This window comes from Entelurus aequoreus, linkage group LG01 (assembly GCF_033978785.1).
Source record: "Entelurus aequoreus isolate RoL-2023_Sb linkage group LG01, RoL_Eaeq_v1.1, whole genome shotgun sequence".
Classification (NCBI taxonomy): Eukaryota; Metazoa; Chordata; class Actinopteri; order Syngnathiformes; family Syngnathidae; genus Entelurus; species Entelurus aequoreus.
The window spans coordinates 47,555,346-47,578,724 of NC_084731.1; the positions used below are offsets into that span (position 1 = coordinate 47,555,346).

The 23,379-nt window shown below is 40.7% G+C and overlaps 1 protein-coding gene and 1 long non-coding RNA gene across 4 annotated transcripts in view; one reads left to right on the forward strand and one right to left on the reverse strand.

Moving 5' to 3' along the window:
* Positions 1 to 23,379, forward strand: part of celsr2 (cadherin, EGF LAG seven-pass G-type receptor 2) — a 230,372-nt gene that overhangs the window by 37,948 nt on the left and 169,045 nt on the right. The window lies entirely within an intron of this gene.
* LOC133630830 (uncharacterized) lies at positions 9,968 to 16,042 on the reverse strand. Its single transcript, XR_009821351.1, has 4 exons — positions 15,876 to 16,042; positions 15,647 to 15,754; positions 10,700 to 10,744; positions 9,968 to 10,399 (listed from the first exon to the last, which is right to left on the reverse strand). It is a non-coding gene; the product is annotated as an uncharacterized LOC133630830 (long non-coding RNA).

Sequence of the window (23,379 nt, forward strand, 5' to 3'; positions counted from 1 at the left end):
ACTCTGTATTACTGATTCTGTGTTAGCAGCACTCGTGTATGCTCATGTTCTTTTTTCCTAATGCTACGAGCCGGGCGCAAACCAAGGTTGCTGGTGTGAGAAGCCAGCACGCTGACTACTGAGCTAAAAGCAAGGCAATCTTCTAGATCGCCAGCAATATTCTTGAAGTTGACTGGCTTCTGTTACACTCGCACAGACATGCAAGCACCCGTTGCGAAGAATAAGTATTAATGAACGAAATTATAAAAAAACAAAATAAAAAAAAATCTTTGCCATGTTACTGTAAAATCATGATTTTATTTAATTTTTTTCAAAATGTGTTTTCGGTGCAGGGTGGACGTAGGGAGTTGTTAAAGTTTTAATTTTCACGTTTGTTTTCTTTTATGCTGTTAATGCGTTTTGGACCAACTTTTTATGACACGATATCGATATTACAGCCTGCTGAATAGAAATGAACTATTTACTATTTAGTTGTTATATCTTGTTTCTTTACACTTCTCAGTCTCATCTCAGGGCGTTCAATCGATCGCAACTGGACTGTTTGGTTTGTCTTAGAAGGCGTTTCGCCGCTCATCCGAGTAGGCCTCACCAGTTCGTGCTCATAGACTTAGATTGGTCAGATCTAGTCCAGCGATTGGTGCCAAAACCCCAAATATTTATACTCCAAAAAGGATGGTTTCGCCCTTTGGTAGTGAGAAAAGCAACTGTTTGGATGCAAATGAGCAATCCTAACGGTCAAAGCCAACGACAGTTGTTGAAGTGTAAATTCTCTCTTTAGTATTGATGTATTGTGTGGCAGAACGATCGCTGTGGATCGACTACTACCAGTCCAAAATAGTCAGAATCCCCCACGTAAGTATTCCATTCAGTTATAAACAAATGGCACAAATGGCATTCTGGTCACCTTCTGTGACCAGAATGTTTCTAACTCCTGTTATTTGTTGGAGGCAAAATTTCAGAGTCTTTTAAGAATGGTTGAAAGGACAGTGTTGTACGTGGGAGACAGGTGGTGTCGCAGACCACCTCCTCTGTTAAGGGATGGCTTTTCTACCTTGACATAGATGGCTTCCCTCAGTCCTCTTTCGTACCATCCGTCCTCCCTGTCCAGAATTTGTACATTTTTGTTCTCAAAGGAGTGCTGTTTCTCCCTAAGGTGCAGGTAGACAGCTGAGTCTTTATATATATATATATATATATATATATATATATATATATATATATATACATATATATATATATATATATATATATATATATATATATATATATATATATATATATATATATATATATATATATATATGTATGTATGTATGTATGTATGTATATATATATATATATACATATGTATATATATATATATGCATATGTATATATATATATACATATGTATATATATATATATATATATGTATATGTATATATATATACAGTATATGTGTGTACACGTGTATATATATATATACTGTATATATGTGTGTATATGTACATATTTGTGTATATATGTGTGTTTAGACCAGACCTGGGCATTCTGCGGCCCGTGGGCCGCATCCGGCCCGCGTGAGGCCAATTATAAATTACAAAATAAATTTTAAAAAGTATCTATGTCGAGTGTGCAATACAACGGTGCTGCTTTTGTTTTGAAAATCGTTATTTGTATTACTTCCGTTGTGAGTGAATGTGAACAGCTGCAATCATTAATTACAAAATAAAGTTGAAAAAACATCTATGTCGTGCGCGCAATACAACTGTGCTGCTTTTATTTTGAAAAGTATTATTTATGGGCGTGTGACCGTGTGTAACCTGCGAGTGAAGGTGCACATGCAGCGACAAGTGATGCACGGTTTACACCCGAGACGCTAAAAAGAGAAAAGTTGATGAAGAATGGCGTGTTTCCAACAAGACATGGACTGCCATGCAACGTTCCCTCTAAAGTGCGTGCCTGCGCAATTGCGCACTGCTCAAGCGTCTGCTGCGCGCAGCAAATATATGCCGCGCACCAAATCAAATCCCATCTGAATTCTAAACAAAATAAACATATTTATTCTATGTAATTTTGCAATGCAGCTTTGAGTGACAGTGACAACAAGCGGACCTAACGGTGTTCGTCAACACCGTTCAATTGAACACCGTTCAATTATTGTAACGTCTATCGAGATGCTTCGAGGCCAGGAATTATATCGATCACTTTATTGAGCAAAACTGTTTATATTCGACCATAACCACACCAAAAACATAAGTAAAACACTTCTATCTCGAAAAACTAGTCATTTTCTGCCGTACAAACCAGGCCAAAACCAACTTGTCATCTGTCACCAACACGCATAGCACTAAACCACCGGTGCGTTTATTGCCACACAAAAAGTCGGACAACTCAAACACCACACAAAGTTACACTATGACTCCTCAGTCATACGTGTGCTTATTTTACTGTCATTTATTATTAATGTTAATTGATTTATATTAGTCATGGAATGCTGTTACACACACTATGTTGAAGTATTACCATTATTATTAATTATTATTATTATTATTATTATTATTTATCTTACGGTATACATCAAAAATAATATTGAGCAAAATTTAATTGAAATATTGTCGATGTGGCCCTCCAGCAGTGCTCGGGTTGCTCATGCGGCCCCCGGTAAAAATTAATTGCCCACCCCTGGTTTAGACTGTATATATATGTGTGTATACATATACAGTATATGTGTGTGTGTGTATATAGATATGTGTGTAGTAATGTGTATGTATACAGTATATGTGTATATATATGTGTATATATAAATGTGTGTACATATATATGTGTACATGTGAATGTGTATATATATATACACATATATGTATGTATGTGTGTGTATATATGTGTATGTATATATATATATATATATACATACATACATGTACCGTATTTTTCGGAGTATAAGTCGCACTTGCCGAAAATGCATAATAAAGAAGGAAAAAAACATATATAAGTCGCACTGGAGTATAAGTCGCATTTTTTGGGGATATTTATTTGATAAAACCCAACACCAAGAATAGACATTTAAAAGGCAATTTAAAATAAATAAAGAATAGTGAACAACAGGCTGAATAAGTGTACGTAATATGACGCATAAATAACCAACTGAGAATGTGCCTGGTATGTTAACGTAACATATTATGGTAAGAGTCATTCAAATAACTATAACATATAGAACATGCTATACGTTTACCAAACAATCTGTCACTCCTAATCGCTGAATCCGATGAAATCTTATACGTCTAGTCTCTTACATGAATGAGCTAAATAATATTATTTGGTATTTTACGGTAATGTGTTAATAATTTCACACATAAGTCGCTCCTGAGTATAAGTCGCACCCCCGGCCAAATTATGAAAAAAACTGTGATTTATAGTCCGAAAAATACGGTATATGTGTGTGTGTGTATATATATACATATTTATATATATGTGTGCGTATATATTTATATATATTTATGTATATGTATGTATGTATACATGTTAATATATGTATATATACACACACAATATTTCATTTATTTTATATATACTTTTTTCCCCTTTTTTTTTAAACAACAAAACTTCATTTTAACCCGTGAATGACAACATTTCCCGATGACCTTGAACACAACAGTGGGAGCAGCTGTCTCTTTACAGAGCTGCCATTTATTACTCAGATAAAATCATTCAATATTTGTTCAAAGGACTCGTGGTTTATTCCAGACTTCAGTGCGTATTTTGTGCATGTCACATCAACCATTTGCAGTACGCAGCTCGTTATTCATGCATATTAAAACTATATATTATTAAAGATAGATTGCTTTAGAATTGGAACATTACACAAAATAGCCTCAGAAAGACAAATACGAATATGAGACACACTAATACTAGTACCTTTTCATTTTGTAGTACAAATATATTTTTTATTTTCTATCTTTGTGTCTTCCTCATACTGTGTACAACTTTACTGTACTTATTCACATGTACAGTACTGGCACAACCAGTATGTACTTGGCAGGTGTTTTGTACAGCAAAAAGAAGCTTGCGGTACTTTAAATATTTAGATACTGTTTTTTTTCACAGTCTTGTCAGAACAAGTGGTTGTAATCTTCATGTAAGACAACTCTGCATGGCTTGAATTTCAATTGGAACACATTTTCGTCTCTCCTCGCCATCGTATAATTATTGCACTTAATTAACACACTGCATTTATGTGTAGTCCATCAGTGAAAATCTAATGTTGACTACTTTAGTGTTTTGCGTTTACTTCATTCTAGAGCCAATGATACATTCTCGGAGTTGTATAGTCATAAGCCTGTTTGTAATGATTACAACATCGATATCGCTGCAGATATCGATATTTTACAATTGTCAGAGGTACCACAAGAGGACCTATAGGACAGGGATATCAAACATGCGGCCCGCGGGCCTGATCCGACCAGGAACAGATGAGTTTACTAAGTGTAAAATTGGGCTGAATTTTCAACTAACTTGAAGTGTTTTGTCAAGAGTATTATTTGTGATATGTACATTCACAGAATGTGCTTGTTCTATTCTGGGCCAAAGTAAAATTCCATGATTTTATCCATTCGGCCAACGTGGGAATAGATTTTCCTCCATGCAGCCTCTGAGCTAAAATTAGTTTGACACCCTTGGTATAGGATAATAGGCGTTTGGTATAATCACCAAACACCTATGTATTTTCGTTCCTATTGGACACAGTTTAGACCCTGCCTCAGAGTAGGAGTTAAAATGGTTGTAGGATCTGAGCGCAGAAGTCCCTAGTTCCCGTAAGTCTGAACACGACGAAAAACGGCCCAGGGACTAAAAAGGTTATAGGAACTCCAAAAAGTCCCTATTGTCGGAAAACGACTAAAGGCTGCAGTATGCTGGAGGCATTCCAGGGATCAATTCGCTGAAGGTTTTGGTGTATTGCACCATTCTGAAGGAGATGTTCCACCACCATTGGAGCAGTACTGTAGGGGCCCATTGCAGAGTCTCCTAGTGGAATGTTGTAAAGATCTGGTGTCTGAGCCTTGATTGTCCAGTCTTTAGTCCAAACTGTCATTGTAGCGTAATGTGTTGCACTGCCCTTATGCCTTTGACAAGTCAGGACCAGCACATCCGAAATGAGTGTTCATGTCCTGGCTAAGACACGAAACTGCATCCAGGTGGAGTGGGGAGGTTGTGCGTGGGAACAGGGGCACTCCAACCTGATATCTATAAAAAGCGCACAGGTGACCATTATCACCCACTCTGTGACTGGCGAGTGCGATTGGCACCACAAAACCGAGCTGGCACTTGGGTTTACTAGGCTTTTTGGAACTTGCAAGTCTCCTACAGCAGTTGTCTTGCAACCGGCAGATGAGAACAGCGCCAGTCGGGCTGGCCTATTTTAAAGCAGACCTTGACTGTAATTGAGTCATCCGGCAGCTTGCTGTAAGCAGCCTAACCAGATCCAGCACATCTCCACTCACAATGATGCCGTTGGAGAAGGTGGGTGCCCAAAGTGCGTGGGTCTCAGGCTTGCAACCTATGATCCACCCTAAACAAACTAACGCGAAAGCCTATCTTTGGCAGAAAAACAAGCCACAGGTTCCGTACCCCCCATAAAAGGCCCGTGGCGATGGTATTTTGGATGACAGGGACAAGCTTGGTCAGCTTTAAGTCCTTGTCCATAATCACACACGGGCGCTTGCGTGAAGGTCGTTCTATCTACGAACTTGTGGTGATGTGGTAGTTCAGCAGCTACAGGTGCGATTTGACTGACCTATTTAGGAGTATTGCAGCCCACTCCAAATGGAGAGATCCCTAGAAAAGGTGGGGCAAACATTGGTCACCACAAAACCCACCCTGACTCCTACTCATGCGGTCAAAACACAAAAAGAAAACCAAAACTGAAACCTTTCACAGTGGAAGTGTGGAATGTCAGGACCCTCGTAGACAAGGACAATACAGACACAGAGAGACGCACTGCTCTTGTGAGTCGGTAGCTGGAGCGCTTCAACATTGACATCCTCACCCTCACCGAAACAAGACTTGCCATAGAGGGAAGTCTGACAGAAGCTGATGCCAACTTCACCTTCCTCTGAAAAGGGAAATATGCTGAAGATCGGCGGATCCACATTGTTGGCTTTGCGACCAAGATATCGATCATGAATTGTTTTAACCAGGTCCCAACACCTATAAATGAACTTCTCATGATCCTTCATGTGCTTCTCCCTGACAGCAACCACCTGACCCTGATATCTGTGTTCTCTCCAATATTTGACTCCAAGGATGACGTCAAGGGGTCTTTCTATAGTGCCCTTAACCGGACAATCCGAGCTGTCTCCAGTAGAGACAAGCTTCTTGCTTGGGGATTTCAACAACATACTTGTCGCAACCACAATCTCTGTGAGGGCATTCTGGCAAGGCAGGGCCTTGGATCCTGCAACCCCAACGGGCTCCTCCTGCTTCGTCTATATGCTGAAAACGAGCCAGTTATCACCAACACCCTCCTCCGACTCCCAAATTGACACAAGACTATCTGGAAATACTTGCGATCAAAGCACTGGAGCATCCTTGACTAAAGCTTTACCTGATCATGTGACCAGACCAACATCCTTGTGACCTGCAGCTTGCCTAGTGCAGACGATTGCTTGACAGACCATCGACTCCTCATATCTCGCCTCAGACTTTGATTGCCAAACCTCCACCGTCATTGCAGACCAGCAAAGAGGGCACAACACTTCAAAGTTGAAAATCTCTGCTGTCCAGGAAGGCTACTTAAACCGTTTCACGGAGCTTCCGACTGAGGCTGGAAGCTGACTGGTCCGTGCTTCGCGGCACCATCACCAAGGTGATGTCCTGCATAATTTTGTTTCTCCAACCAATGGAAGGAAGAAAGTGACGCGTGGACAGTGCTGAGAAGAAAAGGTCGATGATATTGAATTAACCCGTGTGGTTGTTATTCTTCAAAATCTTTCAAATGAAAAGTTGTAATATAGTCATATTCCAGTTGTTCCTCATACAACTTGTTTGTGACATGAGGCCATTTGCATTTGTATTTATTTTTTTCATTAATATTAAGAAAATGCACCTTTTGTATCAGTACCCCACTCTTCCACAAGTGGGGTCAAAATTATCCCAAACAGTTCCCTTTGGAATCTTCTATGAACCTTTAATTCTTATCAACTCTGACTGTGCCACTTACGCATCTGATACCATTGCTCACATCTGATGCAAATAGCCATTAAACTGGCAGGAGAGTCATGTGACTACTTGTGTTTGGTGGCCATGTTGGAAGGGTAGTCATGTGACGACTTGTGTTTGTGGCCAAGTTGGCAAAAGAGTCACGTGTCTAGTTGTGTTTGGTGGAAAAGTTGGCAGGGGAGTCACATGACTGGTTGTGTTTGGTGGCCATTTTGGCAGGGGAGTCAGGTGACTACTTGTGTTTGGTGGCCAAGTTGGCAAAAGAGTCACATGACTAGTTGTGTTTGGTGGCCATGTTGGAAGGGTAGTCATGTGACGACTTGTGTTTGGTGGCCATGTTGGCAGAGGAGTCAGGTAACTAAATGGTAAATAGTAAATGGGTGGTACTTGTAAAGCGCTTTTCTACCTTTTTTAAGGAACTCAAAGCACTTTGACACTATTTCTACATTCACCCATTCACACACACACATTCACACACTGATGGCGGGAGCTGCCATGCACGGCGCTAACCAGGCCCATCAGGAGCAAGGGTGAAGTGGCTTGCTCAAGAACACAACGGATGTGACTAGGATGGTAGAAGGTGGGGAGTGAACCAGTAACCCTCAGATTGCTGCCACGGCCACTCTCCCAACTTCGCCACACTGTTGTGTTTGATGGCCATGTTGGAAGGGTAGTCATGTGACGACTTGTGTTTGGTGGCCAAGTTGGCAAAAGAGTCACGTGACTACTTGTGTTTGGTGGAACGGTTGGCAGGGGAGTCACATGACTGGTTGTGTTTGGTGGCCATGTTGGAAGGGTAGTCATGTGACGACTTGTGTTTGGTGGACAAGTTGGCAAAAGAGTCACATGACTAGTTGTGTTTGGTGGCCATGTTGGAAGGGTAGTCATGTGACGACTTGTGTTTGGTGGCCAAGTTGGCAAAAGAGTCGCGTGACTACTTGTGTTTGGTGGCAATGTTGGCAGGGGAGTCACATGACTGGTTGTGTTTGGTGGCCATGTTGGAAGGGTAGTCATGTGACGACTTGTGTTTGGTGGACAAGTTGGCAAAAGAGTCACATGACTAGTTGTGTTTGGTGGCCATGTTGGAAGGGTAGTCATGTGACGACTTGTGTTTGGTGGCCAAGTTGGCAAAAGAGTCGCGTGACTACTTGTGTTTGGTGGCAATGTTGGCAGGGGAGTCACATGACTGGTTGTGTTTGGTGGCCATGTTGGAAGGGTAGTCATGTGACGACTTGTGTTTGGTGGCCAAGTTGGCAAAAGAGTTGCGTGACTACTTGTGTTTGGTGGCAATGTTGGCAGGGGAGTCACATGACTAGTTGTGTTTGGTGGCCATGTTGGCAGGGGAGTCACATGACTGGTTGTGTTTGGTGGCCATTTTGGCAGGGGAGTCAGGTGACTACTTGTGATTGGTGGCCAAGTTGGCAAACGAGTCACGTGACTAGTTAGTTTGGTGGCCATGTTGGAAGGGTAGTCATGTGACGACTTGTGTTTGGTGGACAAGTTGGCAAAAGAGTCACATGACTAGTTGTGTTTGGTGGCCATGTTGGAAGGGTAGTCATGTGACGATTTGTGTTTGGTGGACAAGTTGGCAGGAGAGTCACATGACTCCCCTATAACATGTTGTTAGCAAGTAAGACCAGATGTTTGGGTGGATTTTCAGGGTTCACTATGGCATCCACTATGCCAACCATTGCAGGGATGCGTGTAACTGTAATTTTTGCTTGCAACTTAAAGCATAACAATTAACCGAGAGACAGCTCTTATTTTGAAATACGCTTAAGTTGAGGTACCACTGTGTCATCATCGCTGTATCGTGATATTATGGTTTTCTAAAGTGACTTTATAGCACTTATTTTTTTAAACCTACGCCACCAATATTGTATTTCTTTGTCCGCATGTCAGTCAGTCCTATCTGGCTCTGTGTCCTCCTGAGAAGCAATGTCCTCTGCAGTGGACATTTGTGCTAAGTTTTTGTTGAGCATGTCCACAAATGTCCTCTGCAGAGGACACTGGAGGATATGACTCTAACCCCTGCAACCTCCTCTGTTGCCTCCAATCATTTCCCAAAGTCCCTCCCTCTCTTGTCTCCCCTGCGTCTTTTTTTTTATACTTTTGCCCCCCCCCCCTTCCCCCCATCTCCACCCTCCCTGTCCTGTGAAAGGACGAATGCCGAAGAGAAATGCTTTGTTAAGCGCCCAGTTGTCATGGTGAAGCCAGCAATGCCTGAGAAATTCCTGGTGGGTGGGGATGAGGGGCAAGGTCCCCCCCTTTTGTGGAGCCAAGATGCGGGGGAGGGGAGCCACATAAAGTTCTAAAGAGCAACTGTCCCCATCTCCCTCTTTGAAAGTGAAGCATGTCAGCTTTTCCTTTTGGGCCGACGCTGCTCCGAGACACGACTTTTTTATGGGAGGCGTGCGGCGAGGCGGGCGTCACCTGACTGCCGGGTATAAACCATCTTCAGCAGTCCAGACTTCGTAGGCCGCTATAAAGCCATACTTGCCAACCTTGAGACCTCCAATATCGGGAGGTGGAGGAGGGGGGGGGCGTGGTTGGGCGGGGGCGTGGTTGGGGGCGTGGTTAAGAGGAGAGTATTTTACAGCTTGAATTCACCAACTCAAGTATTTCAATATATATATATATATATATATATATATATATATATATATAAATACTTGACTTTCAGTGAATTCTAGCTATATATATATATTTATTTTATTATATATATATAAATATAAATAAAAGAAATACTTGAATTTTAGTGTTCATTTATTTACACATATACACACACACACACAACACTCATCTACTCATTGTTGTACTTGAAAGTACAATGCTTTGCAGCCAGAAGCACAGCCTTTGAAGGAATATAGCTGTGGGCAGCATCTGTGAAATTTATTTTGCAGGAAAGGAGTGAGTTAAGGGTTGAATTGTCCATCCTCTTTCTATTCTCTGTCACTATTTTTCGAACCATACTGAACACCCTCTCTGATGATGCATTGCTGTGTGGCACGCATAAAAGTGCTTTCATCAAATGCACGAGTGTGGGGAATCTTCCATCTCTCCCTAGCATGGCCCAAAACCGGTCAATCCTTGCTTCCTGGGGAAGATGTTCCCTGGCAAGCAATTGGTACTCCAGTACTTGTACCCGGAGGCTGGTCAGGTCCAATCCCAGCTGCGGCAGACTTTTTCCTAGCTCCATAACTGCAAATGAAAATGAGCAAATTAAGCACAAGTGAGCTTGGGATATAATTGCTTTCTCTAGTCTTATCCTCTATAACGGGTCGGGAACCTTTTTGGCTGAGAGAGCCATGAGAGCCATGAAAGCCAAATATTTTAAAATGTATTTTCGTGAGAGCCATATAATATTCTTTAACTCTGAATACAACTAAGTGTGTGCATTTTTAAGTAAGACCAACATTTTTAGAGTACAATAAGTCTCTTTTTCTTTTTAATAACATTGTTATTATGAAGGTAACCAATAATAAATTAAATACTTCTTACCATTAATGCTGCATGGTTTCGTTTCTCCAGTCAATTTTTCTGTCACTAGGAATAAACAAAGCACAACATTACTTATTAGTGGTCTGTCTCCTAGCACAGTGATTCTCAACCTTTTTTCAGTGATGTACCCCCTGTGAAAATGTTTTTAATTCAAGTACCCCCTAATCAGAGCAAAGCATTTTTGGTTGAAAAATAGAGATAAAGAAGTAAAATACAGCACTATGTCATCAGTTTCTGATTTATTAAATTGTATAACAGTGCAAAATATTGCTCATTTGTTGTGGTCTTTCTTGAACTATTTGGAAAAAAAGATATAAAAATAACTAAAAATGTGTTGAAAAATAAACAAGTGATTCAATTATAAATAAAGATTTCTACACATAGAAGTAATCATCAACTTAAAGTGCCCTCTTTGGGGATTGTAATAGAGATCCATCTGGATTCATGAATTTAATTCTAAAAATTTCTTCACAAAAAAAGAAATCTTTAACATCAATATTTATGGAACATGTCCACAAAAAAATCTAGCTGTCAACACTGAATATTGCATTGTAATGAATGGAATAGCCTACTTTTGATGTTCAGTTTATGAACTTACATTCATATTTTGTTGAAGTATTATTCAATAAATATATTTATAAAGGATTTTTGAATTGTTGCTATTTTTAGAATATTTTAAAAAAAATCTCACGTACCCCTTGGCATACCTTCAAGTACCCCCAGGGGTACACGTACCCCCATTTGAGAACCACTGTCCTAGCATATTGTAATATATTTACCAGAGGTGTGGACTCGAGTCACATGACTTGGACTCGAGTCAGACTCGAGTCATGAATTTGATGACTTTGGACTCGACTTAACAAAATGTAAAGAGACTTGCAACTCGACTTAGACTTTAACATCAATGACTTGTGACTTCACTTGGACTTGAGGCTTTTGACTTGACATGACTTGCTACTTTCCCCAAAACCCAAAGATTAAAAAGTTATTTGGGAGCGTTCCGCTCCGTATTTTTCCTTTTCTTCGTCTGTGTCTATCAGCGTGTTGTTCCTGTCAGCTAGTGTGCTCTCAGTACAACAGCCAATCAAATTAGATCTACGCTGTTTTCATCACACAGCTCTCATCCAATCAAATTGCAGGACAACCAATGAAGAAGAATTGTCAAACAATGCGGCAGTGAGAAACAATTATGCCAAAGTTAATTTCGTTCGGGTATTTAAACTACGACTCGGTCAACAAAAAACAAATAGCCCTATGCAAATCATGCAGTTCGAATATTATAGACGGAGACGTAACAACTTCCAACTTCGTTCGACATTTGAAGATGCACAAAGAAGGGTACGTTTTGAATGTAAGCTAACGTTTATTGGCTAAGTAACGTGACTTTTATTTGCTGTGTAGTTAAATCAGTGAGGCTGTAAACTCACTGCTAACGTTATAACTATAGACATCTTATATGGGTACGCAGCATGGAGCGCTACTGCCTACAGGCGCAGACGAGACGCGGGGCCGCCATCTTGGAGTGGTGATCCGCTCCACTAGTGCAATTCATTTGGCAGGAGCAATGAACTGTCAGCGCATTTAATTCATCTTACCTCACTGAATACCACTGATTTTCACGCGCTTTTTTGTCATACGTGTAGCTATGATAAAGGACACATGTTTTGGCGTGTTTTATTATTCATAGTTTGCTTAACAGTAATATAATATTCTTATACGCTATAAGTGACCAGACGTCCGAGATCAAAACTGGGAATATCATCCCCAGAGAAAGGGGAAAAAAACGGTCAGCTATTTTTAAATTGAAGAAACAATATGATTAGGTTATATATACATGCGTATATCCTACATAAACAATGTATGAATACATTAGATATCTATATATCTTATAGACTGTATCTCTGTTGCTGCAGCAGCAGAGAGTTTATTCTGTCTTGACACTTTGTATTGATATTTTGTATTACATTCTTCCCTTAAATGATCATGTTTACAGTGATTGTTATATATGTATTTTTTATGTATGTCGCTTTGGATAAAAGCGTCTGCCAAATACTTAAACATATATAAACACCTGAAAGTCTTTATATCAGCTAAAACCACCAATCTGTTTCACTGGATTCAGAATAAAACCAAATTCTGTTTTACCCAACAATGTTAGTATTTGAATATTGTTACTTGAAGACTTATTCCTGGTTACAATTATACTGTTAAGAAAGTATTGTCTTATATTTTGCCTAAAATGAGAATGCATCATAATCAGTGGCGGCTGGTGAATTTTGTTTTAGGTGGGGCTGAAAGTTTGTAAACCAAACCCCTTTAGGGGCGTCATCGTCCCCCAGAAGATTTCTTTGTGATTTTCACATACAAATATTGAAGATCTTTGCTCCTTCTCAACTCTGTGGTAATGTTATTTTAATAAAATACAACCAATAGTACATTAATGTTAAATCTTACTTGTGAAAAGTAATCCCCCGATTCCTATTTTCAACAGTCCGCTCATTTGAGCAGGAAAACGCTGAACACCAGCCCGGCATCTTTGTTTTCTACCTGTCAACTGTCAGTTTAGGCTACTCGCCGGCTCCTCATCACCACTTCAAGATGCAAATTGCTCGCGTCACAGCAACCAATGCTGCGTCTACTTATAAGATGTCTGTGGTTATAACGTCATTGCAAACACGGCAATCTGTTGCGTCCACTGCAGTTCGCTACCTTATTCATACTTTTTGTCAAGTGATTTTTTTTAAGCAGGGTTGCATGAGGTACCTAACACATAACGTTACGTTAGTCAATGTATCACACACAATAACGTAACGTTAGACGGCGGTCAGCAGCACCGCATATTTTAGCCACCTACAAAAAGACAAACATAGTCAAATAAAGGTCAGTTAAAATGTATACTATATTACATATTATATTATATATAATATGTATATTATATATATATATATATATACATATATATATATATTATATATATATATATATATATAATATACATATATTATATATTATATTATATTACATACATATTGCATAGGGCCCTGACATCTAAAAAGTACAACTCTGTTCATTGTTATGTTCATGTATTTGTTATGTTTTTCATGTGTAAGCACACATCAACACACATACAGTATGAGATGAGATCAATGAGATAAGGTAAGAACAGAATAGAAACTGCTGTGGAACTAGTTACAATGCAATATGCCATGGACATACAATGTTAACACTTTTGTACAAATAAGTACAGTTGCACTTGTTTTTGCAAATGTGTTTATTCTGTAAAGGAATGAGTTAAATGTTTAAAATTGTTTACACTATTAAAATGACTGGTTAAAGGCCTACTGAAACCCACTACTACCGACCACGCAGTCTGATAGTTTATATATCAATGATGAAATCTTAACATTGCAACACATGCCAATACGGCCGGGTTAACTTATAAAGTGACATTTAAAACTTCCCGGGAAATATCCGGCTGAAACGTCGCGGTATGATGACGTATGCGCGTGACGAAGTCAGAGTAACGGAAGTTATGGTACCCGTAGAATTCTATACAAAAAGCTCTGTTTTCATTTCATAATTCCACAGTATTCTGGACATCTTTTGCAATTTGTTTAATGAACAATGAAGGCTGCAAAGAAGACAGTTGTAGGTGGGATCGGTGTATTAGCAGCGGACTACAGCAACACAACCAGGAGGACTTTGTTGGAGCGCTAGCCGCCGACCTCACCTTGACTTCCTACGTCTCCGGTCCGCCAAACGCATCGGGTGAAGTCCTTCGTCCTTCTGCCGATCGCTGGAACGCAGGTGAGCACGGGTGTTGATGAGTAGATGAGGGCTGGCTGGCGTAGGTGGAGAGCTAATGTTTTTAGCATAGCTCTGTGAGGTCCCGTTGCTAAGTTAGCTTCAATGGTGTCGTTAGCACAGCATTGTTAACCTTCGCCAGCCTGGAAAGCATTAACCGTGTATTTACATGTCCACGGTTTAATAGTATTGTTGATTTTCTATCTATCCTTCCAGTCAGGGGTTTATTTTTGTGTTTCTATATGCAGTTAAAGCACGATGCTATCACGTTAGCTCGTAGCTAAAGCATTTCGCCGATGTATTGTCGTGGAGATAAAAGGCACTGAATGTCCATTTCGCGTTCTCGACTCTCATTTTCAAGAGGATATAGTATCCGAGGTGGTTTAAAATACAAATCCGTGATCCACAATAAAAAAAAGGGAGTGTGGAATCCAATGAGCCAGCTTGTACCTAAGTTACGGTCAGAGCGAAAAAAGATACGTCCATCACTGTCTCTCAAGTCCTTCACTGTAACGTTCCTCATCTACGAATCTTTCATCCTCGCTCAAATTAATGGGGTAATCATCACTTTCTCGGTCCGAATCTCTCTCGCTCCATTGTAAACAATGGGGAATTGTGAGGAATACTAGCTCCTGTGACGTCACGCTACTTCCGGTACAGGCAAGGCTTTTTTTTTTATCAGCGAGCAAAAGTTGCGAACTTTATCGTCGATTTTCTCTACTAAATCCTTTCAGCAAAAATATGGCAATATCGCGAAATGATCAAGTATGACACATAGAATGGATCTGCTATTCCCGTTTAAATAAAAAACAATCATTTCAGTAGGCCTTTAATAGTGCTATTATGAATTGCAATGTCAGTAATATTTTTGTTCCTGCTATTTCAAATGCACTTGTTTTAATAAATAAATACAACGTTTTAAAAGCATACACAATCTGTGTAAAAATATTAGTCTGTGGTTAAAAGGACTTGAAAGGACTCGAAACTCAAAATGCATGACTTGACTCGGGACTTGCCTGTCTTGACTCGGGACTTGACTCGAGACTTGAGGGCAAAGACTTGAGACTTACTTGTGACTTGCAAAGCAATGACTTGGTCCCACCTCTGATGTTTACATTTACACATAAGCGACTTTACATTTACCTTAGCACTGTGTTCAGTGACTCAAAGAGGTTCTCTGCTGTGCCAATGTTGCACACTGGCATGTGCAGAAACTTCGTCACCACCTCCTCAGTTTTCGGATCGCAAACCCTGGCCAATATCACAAACTCCTTAAAAATATATATATATATATATAAATATATTTAGAAAGCAATTTTCACAGCAGCCACAACATTACTTTACAAGAGAAGTGTAAATACAAAATACATACTTTATCCGTCTTTCTGCTTGTGCTTTCATCACACATCAGACCAAAGGGTTGGTTTTGGCAAAGTTCCATCACTTCCTTGTCCAATTCCGGGGCAATGGCACCTATCAAATACACAGTAATGAAAACACAGTTGTTCTACTAACTGTACTGTACTTGCTGCTTACTAAAAAAAACCCACTTACCTTTCACTATTTGAGTCGCCTTTGTTCTGCCATTTGAGTACTGGCAAGCGATCTCTGAATCCGGGTACATATTCTTCACGGATTTGTTGTAAACATCCGCAAATGAGAATGGGATGTTGCTTGCAGCTATCAGCATAGTCATCTTTGTCTCGGCATATATTACACCATCGGGTCTCCATTTTGCGAGGTGGCCCATAATACTGGACTGTGACCGGTGCTGCGCTGCCGCCGCCTTGTGCTTCGCTCTCCGTTCATGAATGATTATATCATTTCGGCCACCGTGTTCAATTGAGAAGTCTGTTCTACAAAATTTACAGGCAACATACCCCTTCCCCTTCGAACTGTCCTGGATGAATTGAAATTCTTGTTTCCATTCGCTTTGGAACTTGCAAGCGTATTTCTTCATCTTGCTCGGCGTCGCCATGGCTGTATTCCTCGTTCTTCTGCTGCGTCTACTAATACTTGTTGTGCACTCCCAAAAGCCGTAGATGTTATGACGCAGGCAAGTTTATATTGTGGGAAAGCGGACGTGAGAACGGCTGTCCCCACTCACACTCAGGTCCGCATTGAGCTGGAGGGGGCGTGGCCTCCAGCTCCGGCTGAATACCGGGAGTTTGTCGGGAGAAGGGAGGTTGTCGGGAGAGGCGCTGAATATCGGGATTCTCCCGCTTAAAACGGGAGGGTTGGCAAGTATGTATAAAGCACCTGAGACCTTCAAGCTCCTGTTGCTAGAAAAGTGGTGCCGCCTTTTGAAGCACTCACGGGATATCTCGTTTCTCGCTCCCGGCGGAACATCCGTTTGCTTCTCTGCGCTTGGCTGCCTGGTGCGGGTCCTGTGGAGCTTAGGGTTGGACATCTATGACATCATTTAGGAGATAGGGGATGCATCAGCCCTTGTCCTCATCCTCCTGGCAGACAATGGGAGGGGCCTCCCTTCTGTCTTTGTGTCTACTTGCATCACTACCTAATGTACGGTCTAATAGGCAATCAGACAAATTCAACCAATCCCTGCAAAGTTATGCGAGGCCTTCAACCTTGGTCCAATGCTCGCAACTTCCCGCACATTTTTGCCAATCAAATTGGATAGTCGCATTCTGAGTGGCGCTCAAACATCAAATATCAAAACGTATTTTTGTTTCTTGTGTAGACTAAGGCAGGAACAGTAATGTGTAACATTATATCAACTCTTTATTGCTCAAAAGGCACAACTGTTTAGGCATTTTAAGCCACAACAATCACAAAAAAAGCACATGTAATCCTAGAGCAGGGGTCACCAACGCGGTGCCCGCGGGCACCAGGTCGCCCGTAAGGACCAGATGAGTCGCCCGCGGGCCTGTTCTAAAAAAAAATATATATATATATATTTTTTATTTTTTTATTTAAAAAAAAAAAAAATTAAATCTACATAGAAAAAAACACAAGATACACTTTCAATCAGTGCATCAATCCAAACAACCTCCCTCCATGCACACTCATCCACACCCACTCACACAAAAGGGGTTATTTCTTTCTGCTACCAATATTCTGGTTCCCACAACATAGACAACACATCTGCAAGGGACACAGTCCCTGAAGCACACATAATTGTATAGGCTGCTGGTCCACTAACATTTTCATTAATTACTATTTTTTATGTAATTATTTTTATATTGTTTTACTTTCTTTTTTATCCAAGAAAATGTTTTTTATTTATTTATCTTATTTTATTTTATTTTTTAAAAAAGGGCCTTATCTTCAACAGACCAGGTTGTCAATGAAATTAGATTTGTTTAAAGGGTTTTTAAAACCAGGTCCAGTCCAGATAATGTCCAAGTCGGACTCAGCAACACACACCTTCATTCATGTACACAGAAAACAATTAGGGAACACAACAGATTGCATATAATTTATAAACAAAATTACATTTTCAAAATAAGCATTTATGTACAGTCCAGATTATGTCCAGGTCACTCAAATTAGGGAACACAACAACAGATATCATATAATCTATAAACATAATTATGTGAAGTGAAGTGAATTACATTTTATATAGCGCTTTTTCTCAAGTGACTCAAAGCGCTTTACATAGTGAAACCCAATATCTAAGTTACATTCAAACCAGTGTGGGTGGCACTGGGAGCAGGTGGGTAAAGTGTCTTGCCCAAGGACACAACGGCAGTGACTAGGATGGCGGAAGCGGGGATCGAACCTGCAACCCTCAAGTTGCTGGCACGGCCGCTCTACCAACCGAGCTATACCGCTAATTATACTTTCAAAATAAGCCTTTGAGGACTTCTCATCTTTTTTTTAAATGTTTTTTGGCATCATTATCGTTTTCAACCATGTAACTTTCTAAAGTTAGAAAATACTGAATAAATGTTTTAAAGAGAGTAATACTAAGTGAATATCTGTTTTTGGCTAAAAATAAACATTTTACGGAGTACTATAATTAAATTTACTAAATCATGATTGTCAATGAACTCTCCTAAAATAACAGAAACCACATTAAGCTTCATAAACAAACCAATCCTTAAACACATTTTTTCAACTTCCACCCAAAACAAAGACACAATATGACAATACCAAAACAAATGCAGGGTGGATTCAGACTCCTGACAACAAAACCGGCAATCATCTGACTCTGTCATATTCCATCATTTTAACATTTTCCCTGTGGGCAAGAAGTTATAAATAATTTTAATTTGAAAATAACGATTTTGTACATCGATAGTAGTTTTATAGATTAGTTTGAATATGGCATCCCATGGCAACGGGCAGTCAAAAAAGTCCTCCCATTTTCCATATGTGTTGTATGGGGCAGCCTTCAAAGATTTCTTTATTAAATAAACATTATATATTTTTCTATTTATTTTAGTTCCTTTTTGCCAACTAGAATTTCTTATTAGAGGTTTACAAACTAATAATTTAGTAGTTCCATAATTAATTATTTGTTTCCATCTTTTCCCAATTACTCCAGTTAGTTGATAAAATGAAAAGCTTAAGCAAGCATCACCATACATAGTTCTAAATTCATCATACTTCAGCATTTTACCATTCTCATTGATAATATCATTGACAAAAATGATTCCTCTTTCAAAGATATTTTTCCAAAAGAAAGGCTTTCCATCTATTACAATATTAGAGTTCATCCATATTATCTGCTGCAAAATATCGTCTCTTTTTTTCTGGCACATAAAATTGAAAACACCACTATGAGTGGATTGTTTCCTTTATGAACCCCGCCATGTTTCCCAGCAGACTCTCTACATAAGAAAAATGGGAGGGGATCACTTGTAAAGAAGGATACAATTTCTTTTGATACAGTACATGTTTTTTGTCCAAAAGGACATTTGTGTACCACTCAATGTTTAAATACATCTTTGGAACAATTGATGCTTTTAAAGACAGACACATAGCTTCAAGGTTGAGAAGTTTCAGGCCCCCATATTCATACTCTTTGTACAAAACCTTTCTTTTAATCTTTTCTGGTTTGCCGTTCCAGACAAAATCGAAGACCCTCCGCTCATAAATCTTAAAAAAGTTTTGTGATGGAGCTGGTAATGACAAAAACAAATAAATAAATTGAGGAATAATTAACGAGTTGGCAATAGACATTTTACCATACCAGGTTAGGGATTTCCCTTTCCATAATTGCATAATTTTGTCCAGCTTTCTTAGTCGATTATCATAATTTACTGAGCCTAGATCTTCCAGATTTTCTGGGACAACAACACCAAGTATGTTAACTGGTCCATCTGTCCACAAAACAGGCACTTTGCATTCCATTCGAAAGGACGTTCCCTTTAGATTTCCGATCCTTAACATTTTACATTTATCATAATTAAGCTTAAGGCCAGATTGCTGTGAAAATATGTCCAAAAGATTAAGAAGGTTCCGCAAACAATGAGGAAAAATCTTATCTTTGTGAATCAGCCTTTTCTGACATGAACTTCATCAAGAACAAACACAGAACACGCCTCACTGATGCACATCTGCAAGACTCACTCAGAGTTGCAGTGTCAAGTTACACACCAGAGTACAACACACTAGTTAACAGCATGCAATGCCACAGATAACAGATTTGGTGTCCAGTTCAAAGTGTGACATGATTTAAAAATTTGAGAGTTTACTTTTGTATTTTACATGAGTTATTATTTGTACAAACATGGTGCAAAGTAATTCATGATTTGTTAAAAAATGTTAGTGGCTAGCTAGTTAAAATGGGATATTGTGATTTCACAAGACTGTCTTAGAAGTGATCATTTGAAAATGTTTAATTTGAAAAATGTGCACTTAGAGAATATATAAAAATAAAGTGTTGCATATTGATATTTATCTGTTTCTATATATATTTATTGTGAGAAATCATTAAGATGATCAGTGTTTCCACAAAGATAAATATAATTAATTATTAATAATAACAGAGTTAAAGGTAAATTGAGCAAATTGGCTATTTCTGGCAATTTATTTAAGTGTGTATCAAACTGGTAGCCCTTCGCATTAATCAGTACCCAAGAAGTAGCTCTTGGTTTCAAAAAGGTTGGTGACCCCTGTCCTAGAGGGTGTGACGATCTGTCACTTCATTTCTGTTTGTTTCCTTGTTTTTGTATTTACTTCTCATCAGTGCTCTTATTTTGTTCCATTTCCTGTTTGTCTCTGAGCACTGTTTGATCACTCACCTGCCGTTGATTGGCAGGCGGTCCACACCTGCTGCCAATCAGCGTGTCCTATTTAAGCCTTGTCTCGAGCACTGCTCAGTGCTCGAAGATCACTTCATGTGAGGAACTCGCATAACTGCAATTTCTTGGGACCCCAAGATGCAGGAACCAGGACAGCGATGAGGAGGTAAGATGCTTTTATTATCATCAACAGAAAGGAAGCAGTCTTGCACGTAAAGGTTCCACAACATGAAGTGATCTTCGAGCACTGAGCAGTGCTCGAGACAAGGCACAAATAAGACACGCTGATTGGCAGTAGGTGTGGACCGCCTGCCAATCAACGGCAGGTGAGTAATCAAACAGTGCTCAGAGACAAACAGGAAATGGAACAAAATAAGAGCACTGATGAGAAGTAAATACAAAAACAAGGAGACAAACAGGAATGAAGTGACAGATCGTTACAGGGGGACTAAAGAGTGACACTTCATAAACACATTTAGACCCTTTTCCCTGCTCGGTACCACTGCTATTAATGCATTTCCATTGGTACCTTCTACTGCTGTGGTATTGCAACATTTGTGCATAGAGCTGACAACAAAAGCGTAATTAGACAATAGTCTATACTTTCCTGCCCTCAGTATCCTCTTGGATAACATGATTACCAACAACTTCTTCTTTCTCTTCCATTGTTGTTAGAAGTGCGATAGATTCTTACACTTGTATGTCATATTGATTATCGGGCATTTATTTAAATCATTCTTCATTCAAGGCCGGAAATCACGAAGTGCTTCGAACGGCTAGTCTTGCAGCACATCAAGTCCATCCTCCCCCCCACCTTGGACCCCTACCAGTTTGCATATCGGGCCAACAGATCGACCGATGATGCAATCTCCACAGCCCTCCACTCAGCTCTCACCCACCTGGACACTAAAGACTCCTACGCCAGGATGCTGTTCATAGACTTCAGTTCAGCATTTAACACCATCATCCCACAGCAGCTGATTCACAAACTGGACCGGCTGGGGCTGAACACGTCGCTGTGCAACTGGCTGCTGGACTTCCTGACTGGGAGACCACAGGCAGTCCGGGTCGGCAGGTACACATCCAGCACCACCATCATGAACACAGGGGCCCCTCAAGGATGTGTGCTGAGCCCCCTTCTCTTCACCCTGCTGACCCACGACTGCACGCCGAAGCACAGCACCAACCTCTTCGTCAAGTTTGCGGACGACACAACTGTGGTAGGTCTCATCCACAATAACGATGAGACCGGCTACAGAGACGAGGTGAGCCAACTGGCCACATGGTGCGGTGACAACAATCTCTCTCTCAATGTAGAGAAAACAAGGGAGATTGTTGTGGACTTCAGGAGAGCGCACACCCAGCACCCTCCTCTGACCATCAATGGTGCGGTGGTGGAGAGAGTGAGCAGCACCAAATACCTGGGTGTGCACATCACAGATGACCTCTCCTGGAAGACCAACACTGCATCACTGGCCAAGAGGGCTCAACAGCGCCTCTACTTCCTCCGCAAACTGCGAAGAGCAAAAGCCTCAGCCTCCATCATGCACTCCTTCTACCGGGGCGTCATTGAGAGCATCCTGACCAGCTGCATAACTGTGTGGTACGGAGGCTGCACGGCGTCCTGCCGCAGGACGCTGCAGCGCACAGTTAGGGCAGCTGAGAAGATCGTCGGTGCCCCCCTCCCCTCCCTCCAGGACATTTACAACACACGCCTGTCACGCAAAGCACTCCGCGTGGCAGGCGACATCACACACCCCTCACACGGCTTCTTCAGACTGCTGCCATACGGCAGACGACTGAGAAGCCTCCGAGCTCGAAGCTGTAGGCTGAGAGACAGCTTCATCCATCAGGCTGTCAGGAAGCTGAACTCTCTCCCGGCCCCCCCCCCCCCTTCTCACTCTGCCCTGCAATCTGATCTGAACTGTGAACTGAGACACTACACCACACCCCCCCCCCCCACTCACCCACACACACACACACACACACACACACACACACACACACACACACACACACACACACACACACACACACACACACACACACACACACACACCATCTATCACTTAGCCACTTTACTCCGGACTCAAAATGCTGCTAACTGTTTTAACTGTTTACACTGTTTACATTGCACTTTGCACTCCCATCTGAATACTTGAATACTTACGTTGCAATACTGTATATACAATAGATAGATATTATAGATATTCTGGTATTATCTTCTTCCCCTGTATATTTTCCCCCCCCCTCATGCGACTGTTTAAATTGTTGTCTTTTTTATTCTTCTTTTACACTTTATATTTATAGACACCGTGGTTGTGAGAGGAACGTAATTTCGTCCACCTGTATGTCCTGTACAAACAGTTGTTTGACAATAAAGCTGACTTTGACTTTGACTTGAAATGTGTCCCTTGAAAAAAGGTCAGACCGGAACTCTCTACTAACTAAAGTTCCTTGGATGAATAATGTAAACTCACTACACTGGTATGTTTTAGCGCTTTCATGGCGAGTTTACTGACAGATATAAGTAAGAGGCGTGCTGCGCCGGAGCCCGGTCCAAGATGGTGGCGAGAAGGCGGGGACGGCGAGCAAGCGGCGAGACGGTGCGCGCCGAGAGCGACGTGCCAATTGTGACCAGGTGCGGGGATCGCGCACCTGGTC